Source organism: Astatotilapia calliptera, chromosome 7 (assembly GCF_964374335.1).
Source record: "Astatotilapia calliptera chromosome 7, fAstCal68.1, whole genome shotgun sequence".
Lineage (NCBI taxonomy): Eukaryota > Metazoa > Chordata > Actinopteri > Cichliformes > Cichlidae > Astatotilapia > Astatotilapia calliptera.
The window spans coordinates 3766310-3782019 of record NC_137428.1 but is presented as its reverse complement, the minus strand read 5'-3'; the positions used below and the strand labels follow the sequence as shown (position 1 = coordinate 3782019).

Here is a 15710-nt window from a genome sequence, read left to right as displayed (position 1 = left end):
AATGTCGCCTTTGATGGAGCTGTGCTGCCGGCTGCCGGTTTCACCTCATCGACTCTGAAATGGCCGAGTGTGTTTACATGCAAACAAAACACGCAGTTTAAATATAATTAAGATAAGACTGTGGACGCAGGTTGGCCGGCAGGTCCTGTTTGGAGCTCACAGTGAGAAAAGATTTAAAACTGTTTACGTCTGTCATCTTTTTCTGTATGTTCACTGAATGTGAGAAAAGGATAATCCCCACATCGTCCATTATTATGCAGTGAAACAAATTATTTTTCACTTTAAAATATGTTTTTGGTGTTTTTGTATTAAAGCATTTATCTAGCAAAGTGCAGAAACCACAATGCAGGATGTGCAATTCATATTTCATAATTAGTCTGAATTCCCACTTTGAATACTTCCCGGGATTTTTACACCTTTTGGGTTTAAGCACAGGCCGTACATTGTCCTGTTCTCGCATCCGATTGTGCTTTGTCTTTCTCCTTGAACTACAGCCTTCCTTCCTCTCATCTGTATGCGTGCTCTGCATATATAGCTTCAGAATAAATAGCTTTAGAAGTTTGAGCCATGGATATATTCTGCCTGAAACTTGTCTTTGGGATTATTACCACACATTTCTGAATGCTGCTTGTAGTAGTTTATGTACTACTAATACTATGTATTAGTAGTACATAGTAGTATTTGGGGTGGGGGGTGAGTTTAGAATTACAGTCACAGTTAGAGCCATAGGTTTGTGCACAGTGTTGCAAAGAGTTTAACAAAAGTATCACATTAACGGTTTAGGATTTAAATATTATTGCCTCCAAGTACCAAATTTAAGGTAAAGACCCTACAATAATACAGAGAAAACAGAGAAGACCCCAACAATCGGATGATCCTATATGAGTAAGTGCTTTGGCGACAGTGGGAAATAAAAACTTCCTTTTAACAGTAAGAAACCTCCAGTAGAACCAGGCTCAGGGAGAGGAAGGCAATCTTACACATGTTGATCAACTCATCTGTTTTCAGTCAAGTTGTGCTCAAGATCAAAGTCACATTTGTCAGTTTTCAGGCAATAAGATGTAAAGAGTGATGGAGTGTGAGCCATTTGAGCTACGAAATGACAGGGTAAATGTTACGTTTCTCACCGTCTCCATGCTTTTCTCTTCCCATCACTCACCTTGGTTCCATCTGCCCAAAGATCTTTTTTCCTGGACTCTGCAGGTGCGTTTAGATGTTTTTAAGAGCTAATCTGACCTAACCAGTGGTTTGCACATTGTTAAAAAGAGTCTATTTCCATTCATAAAGGAGCCTTTTGATTGTAGATCTTCACAAGAAGACACCTACCTCCTCGAGAGTATTTTTCACTGAGCGAGTAAATACTCTGACTTAAAGCTGGAAATGTGTACTTGAGTCACGTCTTCACTGATTTAAAATGCACTGTGGTATACAGAGGGAAGCAGAAAATTAGCAAATGTGTGTTATTCTCCAAATAGCTGTGGACTAAACCACAGACTGTTGATGAGCTCAGTTCTACAGTTTTAAATAGGGGAGACCGGGGATAGTTGTAACGTGGGTCAGTTGTAACACTTCCAATTTCTCCAATCAGAGCTAAGTTTCAAATGATGTGACTCATCCTGTGTACGCCCAATTCAGTTCTGCTATCACATGTGAAAAATCAGCACATTTTGTCAAACACAGACAATTTAACACGAAAAAAAGTAATTTGTACGCCAATTTGTATGCCAAAAAGTAAGTTTTTCTACTTTATTTCAATTTCTAGTAGCATTATCTGCTTTGCAGTTAAACTCATCAAACTTAAATTATGTTATTTGTATGTCTATGGGGATATATTCTGTGTAGGTCTTTAGTGCTAGTGTTTTAGCCGTTGGCTGTAATGTTAGCTAGTTCATGGCTATAGGAGTCTGGGTCAGTTGTAACAGCAACAGTCTGGGTCAGTTGTAACAATAATGCAGATGTTACAACTTACCACACTATTACTTTAACTTATATTAAACAAGTTGGGGCAACGACATCAGCAGAGAGAGGTTCACTGGTGGCTTTTGTATATGCGGTTAATGCCATTGGCAACACAATTCCTCCACTGTTTGTGTTCCCACACATACATTATGCAGACCTCTGTGTCAGAGATGGACCAGTAGGAAGTACTGGTAGTGGAAATAAATCAGGATGGGTGCAAGAAACAGATTTCCTCATCTTTCTGAAGCACTTTGCAAACCACACCAAGGTAAGCCAGGATAAAAAGTAATGGAATTGCGATGCTGGTGAACAACTACATTTTTTCAGCTTCATTGTTATGTTCAAAATTGGTGCAAGAGTTGTAGGTTATAATGCCCACTGAGCCAATGAGGCCAAACTCAAGGAAGACCAACCAAAATTAATGAAATATTCAGTTATAGAAAATTCCATAATTTATCTTTTTTGGGGGGTTGGAATATGTTCAAAGTTAGATTTCTGCATTCTGTCACACACACACAGCTACATAAATGGATGTAAGTGCATTCATGTGTTGAATAAACAAAGATTACATGTTAATATTTTGTTAGTACCCTTATTTCATTGTGTTACATTTTACCCCAGGATATGTTACAACTAACCCAGACTATGGGGTTAATTGTAACATTTCACTCTTTGTGTTTGAGACCATACCATGCAATGGGTAATTGTGCTGCAGAGAAAATAGCTGCACTATTTAATAGCAGAGACATGTAAATACTTTGCATTACATTTTGAATCCACTACCTTAAAAGAGCTCCAATTTACAGACAGAAATGTCAAAAATGTTACAACTATCCCCGGTCTCCCCTACTCAGTTTTGGATATTGTAGAAAGTGGATATCACTAATATGCTCATATTACGCACATAACTGGTGGTGTGCACAGAAGCCTCACAATCTTTTCGGAGGAGAAAGTTGGCACAGGATGTACTGAGGGGCTACATTAAGGTCAGGTTAGGCTAAACAGGGATTATTTATAACTGTGACTATTGCAAAGCTGCTCTGGTAGTGCCCAGTAAGAAGAACACGGAGATTAGCAGAATTTTTCAAGTTTTATAGAAATTGTTCAATTTGATGGTGTGAAACATTCATTATGTATCCAAATAATTTGATTGGAGTGCTTTACTGGGGGATTTTTCCTAATGTACAGCAATGTGTTACTACGGCAATCCAAGGAGTCAAAGTGCTTCAGCTGTGAGTTTTCTTTTGGATGAGTGAATGGATTTGTACTTTCAGATCCATAGGCGACTCAAATTTCATAGCCCTGTTAAATCTGGTTTAATTATATAAACGAACAGCATATTAAACTGCTTTCTTTTACTTTTTGAGACACTTTTTTGTTGTATTTGCTGAACTGTAGGTTTTCTCAGATGTTGACATAAGCTGTATTTGTAAAACAATATTAGTGCTCCTGCAGCCAGCTCACGGTGACCTCAACGCTCACGGCGCTCACCAGCCGAGCCACGTCTCCCCACTGCCCTGGCTTTCTGCTCGGACCGAGTACGGCTGAATGGCCCATTAACCTCCTCCTCGCCAAGCTACGGTACGCCACCTGATTTATGACACTGCGGCGGGCTGCTGAGGGTGAGCGGTAAATCAGAATAAATGGAACCGTTGGAAGTGCACAGCATGGTCTCACCTGCCGTCTGACACTCACTCAGGAGCACATGAATATTGATGAGCGCGCACGCACTGATTTGATGTTCAGCGCGTGAGAGCGCAAGCAGCGGAGGGGGGTTCCCGATGCTGAATGCTATCATTAGCGTCGGAGGAGGGTTAGCATTAAGTGGTGGTTGGTAAAATGCAAATTCTTCGTCGTTTCCTTGCCGTGTCACCTCCCATTGTTCGTTTTAGTTCAGCCATGTTTGCTCACTTTGTAAACATTCAAATGCTTTTTTCTCTCTCCGCGTTTTTCTTTACAAAACGGCGAGCAGATTCTCATCCCCCTCTGTGGAGAGGGGGAGGGATGTTTGAACACATCATTGATTTCTCCCGCTCTCGACAAACGCTCTCTCTCAGTGTGTTTGTCCACGATGTTCATTGACGTTCCTCGCTGCTGTGTAATTATTCCCATCAGGAGAAAAGCCACGGAGCTCGATAATAACACCATTAGGGTCTACAGCAGTGCAGTGCAGAGCAAATTAAAGCCCTTATTAACACCTGAAACGGCTTTTCTGTGTGATTAGGAGCTCGGTTCTACACTTTTATAGCGTCCTGGATTTTATACCACAGCACCAACGCGTGTAGTGATCTACTATTGAGGAAACATTTACAAAGAAATTAAATAACAATAAAAAAAACACAATAATAATAAAGAGCTTTGTAAAATAACAATTTACTGCTAAGAATCAGCACACCATTAATTATTATCACATTTGAGAATATTTGAGCTCTTGAATTTAGACTTCTCCTCTTAGCTGGTGGGAAATGATAAATGGGAGTGGGATAGTCAGTGAATACATCAGCAATCAGTCAGTGAGACATGGAAAACGGGCAAACCTGTGAGTGGGGTTTTCCAACAGCTTTTGGATTAATGCAGAAGATAAACTCTGTGTTATGTTTAAAGCTCATCTTAAACACACTTCAGGCATCTAACCAAAAAGCCATCAACATAACCCACTGACCAGGGAGCCAAAAAGCCAAAAATACTAACTCATTGCTGGGTTTTCAGACTCATTCCTGCAGCACTCTGTTGGCCGAGCCAGTGACGGACACGATTTGATTGGTTTGTTTTACTAATGAAGTGGTCGGAGAATTCAGTTAATGAACGAACTCTGAATCAAAATGAGTTGTTTCATTTATAGTTCTGTTGAGCTGCAGTGTGAATTTTACAGCGGCTTCCCAATCCAGTATAGGGCTTTGGAGTTGACGTCACGCCGCAATGCATTGTGGGAGCGCAGCTCCATTTTCGGGGTCTACGAATCAAAACAAACACACTGTGTTGGAACGACGACGACAAGAAAGATGCTTAAAAGCAGCTCAAAAAGAAAACGGACGGTATAGAGACCGATTGCGTCCAGAGGCGAAGCAGCGGTACTTGAAAAAAAAATAGAGTGCATCGCAAATCTGGACCCATATGAAATACGGCAGTGGAGTAAAGACCCAGACGACTTACCGCCACTGTCCTACCCCGATATCTTCACGTATCTTGTTTGTGGAGTAAGCGCTTACACAGCGAACCAGTTTCGTAATTACAAGTCACTGGAGGCGCACATCCAATTTACAAATGGCTGGGTGCAAGATTTGGCTATTTTCAAGCCGCCAAACTCTGAGTACGTCGTCATTCATACCAAAGGAAGTCAGCTGGAGTGCATCGAGTGAAATAGCCATTTTCCACCCCCCACCATAATTAATGTTACACATTTATCATTGAACTGCTAAAATATCGTTATCATATTATATGCCCATAATTGTAAAGTACATGTAAATTAACACATTGATAATCGGGCAAATTATTAACGCCAATTTGTGTCCTTCCTGTCTCATTTCATTTATTGTCTTTACATCAGCCAATCAAGTCACTCCATTCTATGTTTGATCGCAATTTCTATAACTTCCGAGACCACCAACGATGATATTATTCAGCTATAAAGTGTGATGTGAACATATTTAGAACTTACGGGAATGAAAATGTCGTGAGCACACCAACTGATATCTGGAGACGTAACAGAACTTGATATCAGCTCGTCTCACGGCTGCTATCCAGGCTAGACGCCTTCGTTTGGTAATATCCGATACATGAGCTCCTTCATGTTGCTTCCAGGTTGGGAAAGCATAAAAGGACAATCCAAACTTATTCCCGTGCCGGTCGTAAGATCGAACATTGCAGCCGACCACACAGCAAGTACGAACCATGGCTATGCTTTCGCTCCTTACTTAGACCCCCAAAATGGCGGATCGGGCCAAAATCCTTTCCACGCCCACCCCTGTGACATCACGCTCCAAAGCCCTATTGCTCTAAAAAGTGTAATAGACACACAGCTCCACCGTGCTCCGTCTTCACCACGACGGACCTGTACAGCAAAAGCACGGCAGACACACACATTAAATGTTCAGGGCTGAAAAACAAATTTAAGCTCTGTTAAAGACTCCGACAACATCAATGCACCAGCTCCAAGCATCTGCATCTCACCATTTTGTTTCTCTTCAGGATAATTTTTTTCTAACATTAACTTTGAGCAGTGATATCACAGGAAATAGTCTCAACCGCGAAGGTTCCTCATTGTAACGTCTGTGATGAAGCAAGTAGTACAAATGCTTGTTCCTGCTAATCTGGAGATATTCTTAATATTGAGGTAAACATTTTCAGTGTCTTTGATAAATACACTAAGATTACTTAATTTAATACCAAATGACACGGACACCAAAGAAAAGTCCCTGGATCCAGATGGCTTTGTGATATTTTCTTGAGAAAATCTAAATCATGTATCATATTTTTTCTTGTTACAGTTTCATATTTGTGAAGATGTGACACAAATAAGTTTAATTTTGTCCTGTTTGATAAAAGCAAACTTAAAAGCTCCTAAATTAAAATCAAGAGTTAATCACTTCTGCACTTGTTCATGCAAATCTGTGCACATGAAGGGCAAAAATAATGCAGCCCCCAGAACAGGAATGGTTTTACAGACGGAGGCTACTGACATTTCTTTCCTCCTCATCTTTTCTGACAATTTTTTTTAAACTAGTTTTGCACTTGGCTAGGGTCAGTGTCACTACTGGTAGCATGAGGCCATACCTAGACCCTTCAGAGGTTGCACAGGTAGCCTAACTGCTCCACAATAGCACATTAATACGTGTCCCTGCCAGAGCGTTTGCTGTGTCTCCCAGCACAGTCTGAAGAGCATGGAGGCGATCCCAGGAGAACTGGGCAGGGCAGTAGAACGCAATTAACTCACCAGCAGGACCAGTATCTTCTTCTTTGTGCAAGGAAACGGGATGAGCACTGCCAGAGCTACAAAATCACTTCCAGCAGGCCACCAGTGTGACCCAACAATCAGAACCAGACTTCATGAGGATAGCCTCAGGGCCCAACATCCTAGTGAGCCCTGTGCTCACTGCGCAGCACCATGGAGCCCGATTGGCATTTGCCACAGAATATGAGAATTGGCAAGTCCATCACTGGCACCCTGTGCTTTTCCCAAATGGGAGCAGGTTCACCCCGAGCACACGTGACAGACATGAAAGGGTCTGGAGAAGTCGTTATGCTGCCTGTAACATCGTTCAGCATGACAGTGAAGATGTGGGAATGTATATCCATGTAGGTACACACAGGCTAGGAAGACGCCACCCTGACCTTTGGAAACACCCTGTTAATTTCATGACTTCATAGGCTTCAGGGTTATTTTAAAACTTGTTTTAAACATATCCCCCTGATTTGATTAATTATGTTTGTAGAAGCCTACATGCAGTTTAATTTGAAATGTGTGCTTTTATTTTGATAGTGCAGAAAACAGGAAGTTGGGCGAGTTGAGAGTGGAGCCATATGGTTTTTTGACCTCGCAATCTCTCTTCATCCATTTTGAATTGACCTTTATAAGTTTTTGTAATTTGGAATTCTGTTGCTATGTACCTGTTTGGACTTTTGAAGTAAATATTGAGAAGCTATCAAGGACTGCGGTTTCGTTTTTTGTTTTTTGTGGATAAGGAAAGAGGGACCAAGCGGAGCGTCAAGCTAAGGCTCCATTAGAAGGAAACCTACATTAGTCAAAAAACCTGCTCTTCACGGATTAATGGAGTTTGGAAACGCCTGACTATAAAGTAAGAAGGAAATACCGAACCGAGGAAAAACTGAAGATGGAAAACCGTAAGTCTTAAATTGCCTTGCCTTTTTTTTTAATTTGCTGAGGTGCATGTGTATTGATTGAGTTTGGAATTTTGCTACCCATGGACAAACAAAACAGTGGAAAAAGGATTGTAAAAATGACTGAGAAGGCTATGGAAGACTGCAAGACTAGAAATGTCAACACACGTAGACATAAGCTCTCTCAATTAACCGGCATGAAAAAAGAAATTGAGCAATTAATGGAAGATGATGCAAACGTTGACCTCGTTAAAAATAAATTACGAGTTGACTTTAGCTCTTTGCAGCAAGACTTTGCTAGCCTAAATTCTGAACTGCAACAACTTATGAGTGAAGAGGAATTTTTGGAAGATCAAAATAGTTGGTTTGATCCAAAGAACAAGTCCCTGAATGATTTCTTTTGGAAATGTGAAGGGTGGATGAATGAAGTCATGAAACTCTCTGAACAGAACAGAGAGGACGACACAAGAAAGCAGGCAGACAATAGGTCCATGTCATCAAAGTCGGCAAGCAAACGCTCCAGTAGATCTGGATCACAGCGCGGAAGCATTTCCTCTACATCTTCTTCTACATCTTCCTCTATTAGATTAAAGGTAGAAATGGAGCGTGCTGCATTAAAGGCAAAGGCTGCAGCTCTGGAGAAGAGTTTGGCAATAGAAAAGGAAGAAGTGGATTGGTACGCAGAAATGAAAGGAAAAGAGGCTGCAATAAAGGCTAAAAAGGAAATGCATGCTATGCAGACTGCCCTTGCTGAGTCAGATGCAAAACTGGAAGTTTTGCAAAAATATGAAGATACACAGCCAGACATGAGCATTTTTGCAGATGATGATCAGAATGGCAAAACTGAAATTAAAACCACATTCCACCCAACATCGCAGTACGTCTCATCAGCACCCTACGATGGTGACGATGTGCAGACACCAATGCATGAAAGGACAGTGCCTGCGCCAAGCACTGAAAGGGCCGGTGAACCTGTGCTCGATAGTTTGTGTCAAGCCATTTCTCAGCAAGTTAATGTCACTGAGTACCTGGTAAAGAATCACAAAGCTTCTCTATTACCTGACATCTCCATTCCAACTTTCAACGGAGATCCACTTGAATACAACTCTTTTATCGGTTCCATTGAACATGGAATTGAAAACCGCACTGATAATAATCGTGATCGTCTACAGTATTTGCTTCAGTACACGAGTGGACAACCACATGAGTTGGTTAAAAGTTGCATCCACATGGAACCTTCAGTGGGTTATACAAAGGCGAAACAAATGCTCAAAGAGTTTTTTGGAGATGACTTTAAGATAGCTGAAGCCTACATAAAGGAGGCCTTGGATTGGCAGACAATTAAGCCAGAAGACGGCACTGCACTACAGTCCTTTGCATTGTTTCTCACCGGCTGCTACAATGCAATGACAGATGTTAACTACATGGAAGACTTGGATAATACGTCTAACCTAAGGGCATTAGCTAACAAGCTTCCTTACAAACTTAAAGAAGCGTGGCGAAAATATGCTTGTGACCTGCAAGACAAAACTAAGAAAAAGGTCAAGTTTAAGGATTTTGTCAACTTTATCAATAAGCAAGTTAGGTACGTGCTACACCCACTTTATGGAAATATAAGGGAAACTACAACAGGTGTGAAGGACTCATTCAGACAAAGAGCAAAGCCACAATATGCAGAGACATTCAAACCAAAGAAAGTGTTTACAACAGCAATCACTGACCCTCAAATGGAAAACAAGACAGAAAGTGCCAAACAAGTGGCATCAAAAACACGGACCGTCCAAGTGGATTCAAGCAGCAAACCTTGTGTTTATTGCAAGGGAGAGCAACACAACCTCCAAATCTGCAGAAAGCTCAAGGACAAGCCTCACAAGGACAAGATTGAGTTTTTAAGGAGCATAGGACTGTGTTTTGCCTGTTTGAAACATGGCCACATGAGTAGCAGCTGCAAAGACAAGCTCCATTGTCAAGAATGCTCTCGACTGCATCCTACCCTGCTGCACATCACCAATAGGGACTCACAAGAAGAAACAGCAAGGGGGGCTGCTCAACAGTTCGTATCAAGTGCTCTTGTACAAACAACAGCAACTTTCAGCATGACTGGGGCCGGTAAGGAAGATTGTATTCTTCCAATCGTTCCAGTACGTGTCAAGGCCCAGAAAGGAACCAAGACAGTAACAACATATGCATTCTTGGATCAAGGCAGCTCAGCCACCTTTGTGACAGAGTCACTGATAAAACAACTGAACCTGAATGGACGAATTACGAAAATTTCACTCCGCACGATGGGAAATGAATCTGTTGTGAACACCTGCATTGTGACTGGACTGGAAGTCAGTAGTCTGGATGGTAGCCAGTTTATTAAACTTTCAGAGGTGTATGCACAAGACCACATTCCTGTAAGTAAAAACAATATCCCAAGCCAAGAAGATGTTGACAGGTGGTCACACCTGACGGAAGTGAAACTTCCCACTATCCAAGCGGATGTTGGATTACTCATAGGAGTGAATGTTCCCAAAGCCATGGAACCGCTTAAGGTGGTAAACAGCGTGGACAATGGACCCTACGCAGTGAGAACAATATTAGGTTGGACAGTAAATGGACCACTTAGGAGTGGAGGCGACATGAGTGGGAGAAACAGATCGGCACAAGTGACTGTGAATAGGATATCAGTAGCCAGGTTGGAAGAGCTCTGGCAGCTACAGTTTAAGCAGGACTTTCCTGATGCAGGACAAGACGAAAATCTTGAAATGTCCAAGGAAGATCGTCAGTTTCTGAACATGGTGTCTCAGTCTGCAAAACTGGAGGATGGCCATTATAGTATTTGTCTTCCAGTGAGAAGCAAGGCGCTGTGCTTGCCAAGCAACAGAGAAGTCGCAGTGCAACGTGCGCTGAACTTACAGAAAAGATTCACCAGAGATGTCAAGTTTTACGAGGAATATGTTGCATATATGGATGATATCCTAAAAAAGGGTTACGCGATCAAACTGAACGATGCTGAATGTAAATCACTGGAGGGACGAACATGGTATTTGCCTCATCATGGAGTGAGACATCCGGTCAAGCAAAGGTTACGTGTTGTCTTCGACTGCGGGGCAAGCTTTCAAGGAACATCGCTGAACCAGCATCTCTTGCAGGGACCGGATTTGACAAGCTCACTGGTGGGAGTCCTCCTGAGGTTTCGACAGGAGATTGTGGCAGTAATGGCTGATGTGGAGGCCATGTTCCACCAGGTCAGAGTCAGCAAGGAAGATACAGATCTCCTCAGGTTTCTTTGGTGGTCTGATGGGAATTACAAGGAGAAGCTTGCAGAACACAAAATGTTGGTCCACATCTTTGGTGCCACCTCTTCGCCAAGTGTTGCATCTTTTGCACTTCAGAAATGCGCTACTGATTTCGAAAGGGAATTTGGTCAAGAAGCTGCAAGGACAGTCAAGAAAAATTTTTACGTGGACGACTGTCTTAAGTCAATTGCAGAGGAAGATGCAGCAATCACCCTGTGTTCTGACTTGAGGAACATGTTGGCAAAAGGCGGATTTCGACTAACAAAATGGTCAAGCAACAGCAGAAAGTTGCTCAACTCAATTCCCGATGAAGAAAGAGCACAAGGATTTAAAGTTCTGAATCCGGACGAGAGTAATTTGCCGATGGAAAGAGCATTGGGAATTCAGTGGTGTGCTGAATCAGATCAGTTCAAGTTCAAGATCAACCTTAAAAACAGACCGAACACTAGAAGAGGACTGCTTTCCCTTCTCAGCTCCATCTTTGATCCACTGGGATTTGTTGCTCCGGTGATTCTGTGTGCGAAAAAAATCTTGCACGATTTATGTCGGAGGAAATACGGCTGGGATGAATACCTACCGGAGGACGTCATTAAGAGCTGGAATAAGTGGGTTGCAGATTTGCAAAGGCTTGACGACTTTGGAGTTGACAGGAGCATCAAGTCAAAGCAGTTTGGTGCACCAGTCTTTGCGCAGTTGCATCATTTCGCTGACGCAAGCGAAGACGCTTATGGCACAGCAAGCTACCTGTTGCTGCGCAATGCAAGTGGTGAGACTCAGTCCACCTTGGTAATGGCAAAGGCAAGGGTTGCACCTTTGAAGTGTCCAACCATCCCACGAATGGAACTGATTGCCGCAACAGTTGCAGTGAAGATGGATAAACTTCTAAAGAAGGAACTAGAAGTAGAACTGCATGAATCTGTTTTTTGGACAGATAGCACGGCTGTGCTAAAGTACTTGAATAGTGAAGGCACAAGATTCAAGACCTTTGTTTCTAATAGGATCTCAGTAATCTTGAGCCATTCTCACATTCGGCAGTGGAGATATGTCAATACCACTTTGAATCCAGCAGATCATGTCTCTAGAGGACAGACTGTTGCAGCATTCTTAAAATGTGGCGATTGGCTTTCGGGACCAGGTTTCCTATTCTGCTCAGAAGATCAGTGGCCGAAGAATCCAGATCCCAGAATGCTGGATTTTGATGACTTAGAGGTCAAAAGAGAAGCTCAGACACATGTCATTCAGATGCAAGGGCTCAAAGACGCAGTAGACCAGCTGATGAATCACTACTCATCTTGGACAAAGCTAAAGCGTGCTGTAGCCTGGTTCATGAAACTGAAGAGTTTGCTTAAGGAATTAATAGCAAAGAGAAAGGAAGCAAGCACAATGAGTGAGGAAATCAGGATGAGCCAATTCAAGAAAGCTTTCAAGGGAAAAAATCTAACCTGTGATGATTTGTCTAAAGCAGAAATGGAAATTGTGAAGTACTGTCAGAAGCAAAGTTTTGAACAGGACTTGGCAATGCTGAAAGAACATCAAAGGGTGAAGAAAAAAGGCTCTCTCTACAAGTTGACTCCAGTACTGCAAGATGGAGTCATAAGAGTTGGAGGAAGGTTGAGTCGAGCAGCGATGCCAGATGATGCTAAGCAGCAAGTCATCTTGCCAAAGGAGTCACATATCACACAGCTTGTGCTAAGACATACCCATGATGTTACAGCTCACGCCGGACGGAATCACATGTTGGCTCATCTGCGTCAAAAATTTTGGATCCCTGGAGCAAATGGAGCCATTAGAAGGTTCTTGTCAAAATGTGTCACCTGTAAAAGGCTACACGGAAGTACTGGCAAACAAATAATGGCAGATTTACCAAAATGCAGGATCCTGCCTGATGACCCTCCGTTCACCAAAGTAGGTGTTGACTACTTTGGTCCATTCCTGGTAAAAAGGGGAAGAAGTCAAGTAAAAAGATATGGTGTCATTTTCACATGTCTTACCACACGTGCTGTACATCTGGAGGTTGCATCTTCACTTGACACTGATGCGTGTCTCAACGCCATCAGAAGATTCCTTGCCAGAAGAGGACAAGTTAAAGAGATGTACTCGGATAATGGAACCAACTTCCGATCAGCTAACAGTGAGTTAAAGAAAGCAATTAAAGAATGGAACTCCAGTATGATCATAAAATCATTGCAGCAAAGGGGGATCCAATGGCATTTTAATCCACCAGCAGGATCTCACCATGGAGGAAGCTGGGAGAGACTCATCCGCTCAGTGAGAAAAATTTTGAACGTCACAGTAAAAGAACAACTGTTGGATGAAGAAGGTCTCCACACCTTGCTGGGTGAAGCTGAGGCTATTATAAACAGCAGGCCTATTACAAAGGAATCTTCAGATCCCAATGACCTGGAGGCTTTAACACCCAACCATCTCCTGTTGCTGAAGGTTAAGCCAGAATTACCCCCAGGAATCTTCAACAAGGATGCCCAGTATGTAAATCGCAGGTGGAGACAAATCCAATATCTTGCAGACATTTTTTGGAAACGCTGGTGCAAGGAATACCTCATGCAGCTCCAAGAGCGTCAACGATGGACTACACCTAAGAGAAATTTCCATGTTGGTGATGTTGTGCTGATCGTAGATGACACAGCACCCAGAAATTCATGGCCACTAGGAAGAATCGTAGAGACCTTTCCAGACCAGAAAGGTCTGGTGCGTCAGGTGAAAGTAAAGACCAAGACCAATGAGCTTTGTCGACCAGTTACAAAGCTGTGCCTTTTGCAAGAAGCTGAAGATAATTGATGCACTCTTCGAAAATCAAGCACTAGTTTCCTCTGAGGGGAGGAAAGTGAAAGACGATTCTTTTAAGATAGTTGAAGTTCAGTTACGTGATGTAGCCATAGATCTTTTCATTTAAGTTAAAGATTTTGTAGTAATTGTTTCAAAGACATTGATAACAATTAGGGGCCGGTAATGTAGAAGCCTACATGCAGTTTAATTTGAAATGTGTGCTTTTATTTTGATAGTGCAGAAAACAGGAAGTTGGGCGAGTTGAGAGTGGAGCCATATGGTTTTTTGACCTCGCAATCTCTCTTCATCCATTTTGAATTGACCTTTATAAGTTTTTGTAATTTGGAATTCTGTTGCTATGTACCTGTTTGGACTTTTGAAGTAAATATTGAGAAGCTATCAAGGACTGCGGTTTCGTTTTTTGTTTTTTGTGGATAAGGAAAGAGGGACCAAGCGGAGCGTCAAGCTAAGGCTCCATTAGAAGGAAACCTACAATGTTTATTATTTCAGGGCGTCACGTGTGTTACACTCCTGAACTTTTTGTTTTTAAAAAGCAATTAGTGCTTCAAATTAGGTGTTTTATTTGTAGAGAGTGGCAAATTAATATTTTAGAATCCAGCCCGAGGGCTGTGGAAAGTGTTTTGGCACTTTTAAATTAATTTGAATTCAGCGCCTGACCCCGCTTTTACCCCCTCAGGACTCAAATCTGGATATTCCTGATCTAATTAGCTTGTCGTAGCCTGAGGCTGATCCTGTCCACTAAACCTCAGTGAAAGCTGCTGACGGAGAGACTGCAGCTTAACCTCTGTGGCAGAGGTTGTGAAATGCCCCTGAAAGGACCAAAATACTCCACAATATAAGTGTTAAAACTGCTGAATAAAAGCTTTCTATCTTTAAATACTGTGGACCGATTAGGTGGATTTGAGTAATTTCATCAGGAACACTGCCAGCTGAGATGTATGTCATGGGATTACTTCCAATCCTCCTCCAATCTGGAACGGCTGCAGAGGTTGTGTTAATCTGTGATGAGCTGCAAAAAGTCCTGAATGAACCAAAATTTCCAATCTGTAAATTCTTCCTGATCTTGATTAGCCAATGAAATACTGAAATAAAATACAAGCACAGTCTGTGTTGGACTGCTTTCAGAGCATTTGTCCAGATGATCAAAGTTCATGCATGTTTGTGTAGTGTGTCCCGCTGCTTGTTAGCCATGCATGTGTGTGTGTTTTACACTGCAAAGTACTCACAGAAACGCTAAAGTTCGAACGTGCTATATGAGTGCAGAACATTTATTTTTGAAGAGGCCTGAGTTTAAATTACTTCTCTGGGCCACAGTGCTGTTTATCCATATTTTGGTGTGTGTTGCACAGCATTGAATATATTACCTGGCTGTAGACATCTATGTTCTCTTGAATATAATTTAACTAAATGGCACTTACTCAAACTGCCACGAAATACATCTGAAAGCTCATCAGCCATTTCTGGAGAGAATTCGTGACCCGGTTAGTCAAACTATTTCTGAAGTGCACACACACTTTCTTCCTCCTCCCGCTGTCATCTACAAGGACATCACTTTACTGTGCATATGGTTTCATTTTTAAGTTATGTTCCGTTCCAGCTGGTTGATTTGTTTTTGTGCCAGTTATGCAAAATTTTACCTTCATGCTATGAATATTTTCTGAGTCCAGCCCTTGAACATATGGGTGAGTTAAAAAATAGCACTGTTTAAGTTCTAAGGCTGAAATCTGCCCTTTTTCAGGTTATTTTTGTCACAGGCTGGGTCTCCGACCCAGCACTCTGAGTTCTCTTTGTATTTTTCTCATTTTTTGATATGTTATTAGTTTT

At 41.9% G+C, this 15710-nt stretch overlaps 1 protein-coding gene across 2 annotated transcripts in view; it reads left to right on the top strand.

Annotated features, from left to right (window-relative positions):
* Positions 1-15710, top strand: part of LOC145429658 (RNA-binding protein Raly-like) — a 104706-nt gene that overhangs the window by 37263 nt on the left and 51733 nt on the right. The window lies entirely within an intron of this gene.